Source organism: Arvicanthis niloticus, chromosome 27 (assembly GCF_011762505.2).
Source record: "Arvicanthis niloticus isolate mArvNil1 chromosome 27, mArvNil1.pat.X, whole genome shotgun sequence".
NCBI lineage: Eukaryota > Metazoa > Chordata > Mammalia > Rodentia > Muridae > Arvicanthis > Arvicanthis niloticus.
In genome coordinates, this window is record NC_133435.1 from 11332630 (window position 1) to 11340420 (window position 7791).

At 35.7% G+C, this 7791-nt stretch overlaps 1 pseudogene; it reads right to left on the minus strand.

Annotated features, from left to right (window-relative positions):
* Positions 1–5083: 5083 nt before the first annotated feature.
* Positions 5084–7332, minus strand: LOC143439529 (heat shock protein HSP 90-beta-like; annotated as a pseudogene).
* Positions 7333–7791: the final 459 nt, after the last annotated feature.

Genomic DNA, 7791 nt, shown 5'->3' on the forward strand with positions numbered 1-7791 from the left:
CTATAAGGTCTATAAGTCCCAGCCATAAATTTTGGTCATATTTGTTGAGCCAGCCATGATTTTCCTCCTGTACACTAGAGTTTAAATAAAATTCCAAAATTGTCAGTTATTCTCACAATGTTTCTACCCCTGATTCACTTATGGGCATTACTCGTCACACCAGTTGTAACTGTAGCTCACTGGGTATACAGCTAGAGATAGATAAGAGGCTGCATTTTAATATTGATTTGTCTGTACTTAGTTGCTTAAAAATCCGTTTTTGTTTCAAAACATAAGAAATAATTTATACTACTCTAGATATGTAAAAACTATTATGCTATATGTATAAATAAGATACTTTGTCATTGGTTAAATAACCATTAGTTGCTTCTAATATGTAACAGATGTTTATAATTTGTTGGACACTGAGAAGGTTTTACTGATAATGACAGCACTTATGAGTCAAATACTATAATTATGAGGAATTTGATATTTAACTAAGTTGGCATATCACATCTGAGGTTTGGAAGACAAGTTTAAGTTATGTTATTTCACAGTGTGTTCTCTTATTTATTGTGTCATACTGTCATTGTAATTGTGATTAACAATGTAAGACATGGCATTGCAAAGACTTGAAAGTGGTCATAGGCATGAAATGTGTATTATTAGGGCATTAAAGGGATATCTAGATATTTCCTAGACACAGCAAGCATTGATTCCCAACACAAACCCCTTTCCAAGAAAAAAAAATGCCTCCCTCCCCCAAGTAGAAGCTGCATTGTTTGTACCATTTTTATACTGGCTTTACTCTCCTTCTTCATTAATAATTAGCCAATGGACATCAGTCCACAACTAGTCAAGATCAACTTTAATATATTAGGAGAATATGAATATAGCCATTTGTGGAACTGAGTCACCTAAGTCACCAGATAGGAAGTCAAGTGCAAGGTCATCTATAGCAAAGGGATTTCCCCATAAGAAACAGTAATGTTGATGGATTCTTCTCTGGACATACTGAAATGGGTAAAAGATACCAGGAAGCCTTGAGGTTAGTAGGGTAATAAAGATTTCTGAAAATTCAGAAGGCAAGAATGTATGATAGGAAAAGAGAGCTTATTCGATGGAAAACTCTGGCCCTTAGGTAAGAGGAGCCTGGGATGTGGGAAGGGTGACTTGTGACACTTCCCTTGCTTGATGGAAATATCTTGTGATACCTTCAAATTTCTGTCACTTTGAGTTTACATTTTCAATGCAACCTTCTGATCTTAATTTGCTTCTCTATTGAGGCTTCTCTAATAAGTGGTGAAGTTTCACTCTGGCTGACAAGAACATTCTTCAGAATGAATTAATAAATTGTCATTCTGATGTGTAAATCAGTCTATCTTCAGCTGGGTCAGAGTGAATCATCAGGCTTATTCCTCTCCATGTAAACTCAAAAAGATTCTAAATAACCTGAGATCAATGACCAGAGACAATTCCATACCCTAAAGGGTAAATCTGACATCCTAACAAGAACACAGTCACTAGCTCATTAAATATTTCCTCAGCAAATGCTTTCTGTTGTTTCCTACAGGGTATGTGCTGCTCCAGAGACCAGAACCTCTGCAGCCAGGAAAACATTGTTTAAGATGGAAGACACAATGGTTACACAATAGTTTTAAAAAAGTGCACAGTATCAATAGAAATAAACATAGATAGATGTGAAGAATATGAAATAGGGATAGATTTTTATGAAAATATTAAAATAAAGGTAATTGGTATAGGGAGACTGTGGAAACTTTATGAGAGTTGCAGTAGAAAATTGTATTGATCCCTTTACTTGTTGTTTAAGCAAATACTTGAAAAGAATCAACTTAAGAGACAAGAGGTAATTTAGGAGACAAAGGAATGACCTGAGCTTACAATTGAGAGGATAGAGTCTATTGTGGTTGGGAATTCATGACAGCAATCAGAAAGCAGAGAGAGTGTACTTAGCTCTCTTTCTTATTTTTAATCAGTCTGATATACCAGTTAAGGGGATCAAGATGACCACATTGACGATGATTCTCTTTTCTCAGTTAAGCCACTTTGGAAGTGCCCTAATAGACACAGGCATATAGTGTACTTCGATGTTGATTGTAAACTCTATCCAGTTGAGAATACACATTCAACATCACAAGAAGTAATTAAAATGATGAACTTTTGTCATAATATCTAATGTATCTTCAACAACTATTCAATTACTGCTTGACCTTAAACATTTTTCTTAGCTTCTATGTTACTTGCATTCTTTGTTTGAAATTGAGTTACTAACTTGCAATGTTTTAATATTAGGTGAATTAATCCATACAAAGGCATTTCATTTAAAGTGGTGGAAGGTACATGATTAATTAGTTAGCATTATTGATCCAGCGTTTATTTAAAGGTATTTTTGTTGTAAATTAGAAAATTATTACATGAATAAAGGAAAAATGTTTGTGCACTGAATCAATATTCAAAGAGCACTTGGCTCAGTAAGAATCACAACAGAGGGTTGCAGGTCTGTAGTGCGGTAATAGAGGCTGGAGGAATAGTGGCAGAAGTCATGTGGTAAGTGGCACATAAAGGGTTTCAAATAGCTGAAAGGGAATTGCTTTGAAAACCATTTTGCTTGTGTTGGTCAAGGACTGGCTAGAAAGTTGCAAAATAGAGCAATAATTCAACAGTAATAGGAAGAACTAGAATTCTTTTCCAGGAGACCACATCAGGAGAAAGGCTGCAGCTTAAAACCAACATGTGTAGGAAGCCTACTCTTCCAGGCAGGTATCTTCACATTTGTAAGATTGAATTTTTAGCAGTGAAAAGGGAAAACTAAATGAATTAATTAAAAAAGTCTCCATTTATAAGGCACCTCTGTTTATTACATTACATGTTAAATGTAAGCAAGAAGATTCTTACTGGTGTACTCCCACAACGGCACCTCAAACTGAGCCCAAGGTATTATTCCCTCAGTATTTACAGTCAATTAAAAACCAAATAAATTTAATAATAGTGTTTATAAATAGATTATTAGACAAAAACTCACAAAATTACATATATTTAATAAGTAAGATGAGTCTTTTACACAATACTTGTCACTCTGGGGACTACCTTGGTGCCTTGAATTCTCCTCTATATACACAGATATTACAGTTCTATACTTCATAGGTTAAGACAAATTTATTGTGCTATATCTTTCTTGGAGCTTTGTTTTAAAACAGTTAACTGCGAGAACCAATTTTAATGGACCTAATGCACCTGACTCTGTCGAGGAAAACCAGTATTACAGATAAGACTGTGTTTAAACGTGAAGGCACATGGACATTTAACAGCCAAAGTAAGGACAAGAGATAAAAAAAAAAAAAAGACCAAACTTTCCGTGATTGTCAAGCCAACATGTTTATTTCCCATACAGCTGCTCATCATACATCCACCAGTCTCAAGCAAGACATGGCCTTTACTTGAGTAGTCCACATGGCTTCCTTCTCACACTAAGGAGTTTGGTAAATTCAGGTGAACTTTGATCTCCAATGTGACCACATCTCTAACTAAAATGCAAACCCTGGGGTATCCTTTATCTAGTAACCAAGAAGATAAAGAAACAAGCAGGTAACACAGGCAAAGTAGGCAAAGCTAGTAGAATATTCATTTTCATTTGTAAAAAGAAAGGCAACATCAGACCATAAATATTTATGCAAGACATTCTCTTTGCAATTTGCAAGCAGACAAGCTGAGTGGACCCCTGCCACCTGCAATAAGCACTAATGAGAACAATGAGAAGTGCCCTGGCATGTTTTGATGAAATCAACAGAACTCTGGGCAAATGCTTTGCCTTTAAGTCAAATCAACTATGTAAAAACATATGCCTTAATTCACTGTAGATCCTGTCTACTATCTGCGCAGAATGGTCATAGAATAAGATCGTTTGCTATTTAAGAAATGCATGTGTGTGTGTGTGTGTGTGCGTGTGCGTGTGTGTATATACACACATACACAAAACATTCATAATATCTTATTGAATGGACAGCCTAGTGACTCTTGATACTTGAGGACTCTAGAGTGTTTGTACTTATTTTATTTACTTATTTTATTGTTTGTACAGGTCAGCAACTTGACCTGTAATGAGAATACTATTATTACTATTATACCCAAATATTCATTTTAAACTTGAGTCATACTTGGAGCCTAGTTTTAGATGTTCATTCAAGGAAGAGGAGGATGCAGTGTAGAAAAGAAAAAGGCTAACTTTACAGGGGATTAGGGAGTTAGTGACCACCATCATATTTGTATATATTTTAGGATTCTTATACTGTATTAGGTTCCCTATTACCCTCAAATAGCCTTAATTTTATTTGACTCTACAAGTGTTCTCTTTCTTGTTTTCCTCTCTCCTCCACTTCTCACTTGACTTTCCTGCTCATTCCTCCATCCATTTATAATTATCTATTCTATCACCTTTTTCTCATGATATTTATCTGTACCCTGTGATCTCTTACTCTGTTCTTAACCTCTGTGTTTCTATGGATTGTTATCTGGTAATCATTAACGTAATGGAAAATCTTCACATATAAGTAAATACCTATCATGTTTCTTTTTTTTTTTTTTTTTTTGAGTCTAGATTACCTCACTCAGGATGATTTCCCCTAATTTCATCCATTAATTATGACATTATTTCTTAATAGCTGAGTAACATTCTATTTTGTAAATGTCCTGCATTTCCTTTATCAACTCTTCTGTTGAAAGGCATCTAGGTTGTTTCTAATTTCTGTCTATTGTAAATAGAACAGCATTGAATAGGGTTGAACAAGTGTCTCTGTGTTAGAATGAAACATTCTTTGGGTATATGCTCAAGAGTAGTTGAGATGGATATTGAAGGAGATGGACATTGCCATCTTCCTGAGGAACCACTACACTGTTTTCTATATTGGTGTCTAAGTTTCCACCCATGTCAGTGATCATTGAGTATTCTCCTTAATATTTCCTTTATATCTTCCCCAAGGTGAGCTATAACATGTTTTATTGATCTTAGCCATTTTACCTGCTGTAAGATGAAGTCTCAAAGTAGTCTTGATTTCTATTTCCCAGATGACTAAAAATGACTACTTTGCTACTTCACATCCATTCGAGGATTCTCATCTATTGAAAATTCTCTATTTACACCTGTACCAATTTTTAAAATAAGATTAATTGTTTTCTTGATATTTATGGTTTTTAGATCTTTATATATTTTGGATATTAATCCTTTATTCAATGTGTATTGGTAAAGAATCTTTTCCCATTCTTAAGGCTGCCACTATGTCCAAGTGATGATGTCCTTGACTGTATAGAAGCTTCTCAGTTTCATGAAGCCCATTTATTAATCATTTACCTTCATGCCTTCTCTATCAGTGCTCTGTTAAGGAAGTTGTCTCCTGTGCTAATAGGTTCAAGTTTATTCTCCCTTTTTCTTCTATCCGTTTCAGTTTATGTGGTCTTACATTGAGGTCTTTGATCTATTTGGATCTATTTGCATTCTTTAATATCTAGTTTGATTAGCAAAATTTGTTGGAGACGCTGTCTTTTTAGCATGTTTCTGGCTTATTTATAAAAATGTAGGTAGTCTGTAGCTGTGCAGATATATATCTGGGCATTCAGTCCAATTCTGTTGATCATTGTGTTTGTTTTTGTGCCAGTAACATGCTGTTATTATTTCCATAGCTCTGTAGTAAAACTTGAGATCATGGAAAATGGTATGTCTACCAGTTCTTTTATCATGCAGGGTGATTTTAGCTATCCTATTTTTTTTTTTTTTTTTTTTTTTGCTGTTTCCACATGATGATGAAAATTATCTTTTCAGGATCTATAAAGAATTTTGTTAGAATAATGATGGGGATTGCATTGAGTGTGAAGATTACTTTTGTTAGAATAGACATTTTTATTATATCAGTCCTACTGATCCTTTAGCATGGGAGATCTTTTCATCTTCTAATTTCTTCTTTCAATGCCTTGAAGTTTTTATTATAGAGGTCTTTTACTTGCTTTGTTAGAATTACTACAAGAGTCTCTCTCTTTCTTTTTCACATACACATACACAAACACACACACACACACACACACACACGCACAAGCACGTGCACACACACACGCATATGCACATGCACACGAGTACATTTTGGATCTTCATGTGAGAAATCAGAAGGAAGTGCAACAGTTTCAGACAGCAACACTTCCAGGTCCTTTACAGCTTTATCATTGAAATACTCAGGTATCAGCTCATCTCAGTTGTGCAAGTAGAACACATGACAGACATATAGTTTGGTGGATTTTTTTTGTTGTTGTTGCTGTTGTTGTCCACAAAACTGTCAAAGGAAGCTTGCCAAGGAATGAAAAACAATGCCCTGATTTCCAACTGAGCTTCTACAGAGAAGCACTTAACTGCTAAGTGGTCTTCCTAATCACTGGTAAAGCTCTTAAAGAATTCACCATATTCCTTTTGAGTGATGTCATCAAAGTTTCTGGCACAAATTGATTTAGTCTTATTCAATTCTTTCTAACCAACACATTTCTCCTGAATTATCTTCTCTTTTTTTCCAGTTATCTTTGTGACTGCCGTCTTCCTCATCTGATCCCACAAGTTCAATCGTGGGCTTATCATAATCCCTATTTTCCTCCTCTTCTTTATGTTTCTCTTTCTCTGGCTTATCATCACTGATATCCTCTTCTTAAAGAGTGATGGGATATCTTATGAACTGTGAGAAATTTTTCACTGCTTCTTTGGTTCTTTTATCCTCTAAATAGTCTGCCTGATGTTCTTTGAGGTGAAGCACAACTTTGGTTCTTTGGCAATGGGCTCACCATGGTGTGCACAAATTATCAAGTATCACAGCAGAAGACTCCCAAGCATACGGATCATCACCATTGTGCTTTGTTATCACAACCACTTTCTGTGCCACTAGATAGTCTGATAGAATTCAATGCCAAACTGCCAATCATGGAGATGCCAGCACCAAACTGAAAGTCTCCATGAACATTTTGGTGCCAGACTTTGTAGTAGTTCCATATATATATATATATATATATATATATATATATATATATATTCAACCTTGGTCATGTCAATGCCTGTGTCTACTAAAATCAGCATGTGATACTGGGGGTTGGGAATGATATCAATTTTTTAGGTGTTAACCACTGTCCAACTTGGAAGAATCTCTCAGGTGCTCAAACTGGATCTTGTCCAATGTGTCAGAAACATTTGAGTTCCAATCTGGAAGAAAATTTTTCTTGTTTGAATACAATGTATTGATGAGCAGGAACATGAGCTATTTCTGCCTGAAAGGCAAAAGTCCTGGGGTGGTTTGGATATGCTTGGCCCATGCAAAGTGGCACTATCAGGAGATGTGGCCTTGTTGAAGAAATGTGTCACTGTGGGAGTGGGTAATGAGGCCCTCTTCCTAGCTGTCTGGAAAGCAGTCTTCTCTTGGCAGCCTTCAGATCAAGATATAGAACCCTCAGCTCCTTTGGCACCATGCCTGCTTGTATGATACCATACTTCTGTCAGGATGATAATGGAGTGAAATTCTAAACCTGTGAGTCAGCCTCAATTAAATGTTGTCCTTATAAAGTTGCCTTGGTCACGGTGCTTCTTCACAGCAATGGAAACCTTAACTAAGACAGATCTCTATGTCATCCTGTTTGTGGTGCACTTACTTAGGTATCTTGAAAGGAAAGCTAAGTAGTAGTATAGAGGGCAAGTCTGACCATGTCTAACTCCTATACCAAGACTATGCTGGAAGAGGATAACTCAAGAAGATATTTTATATTTTTAAAGCAACC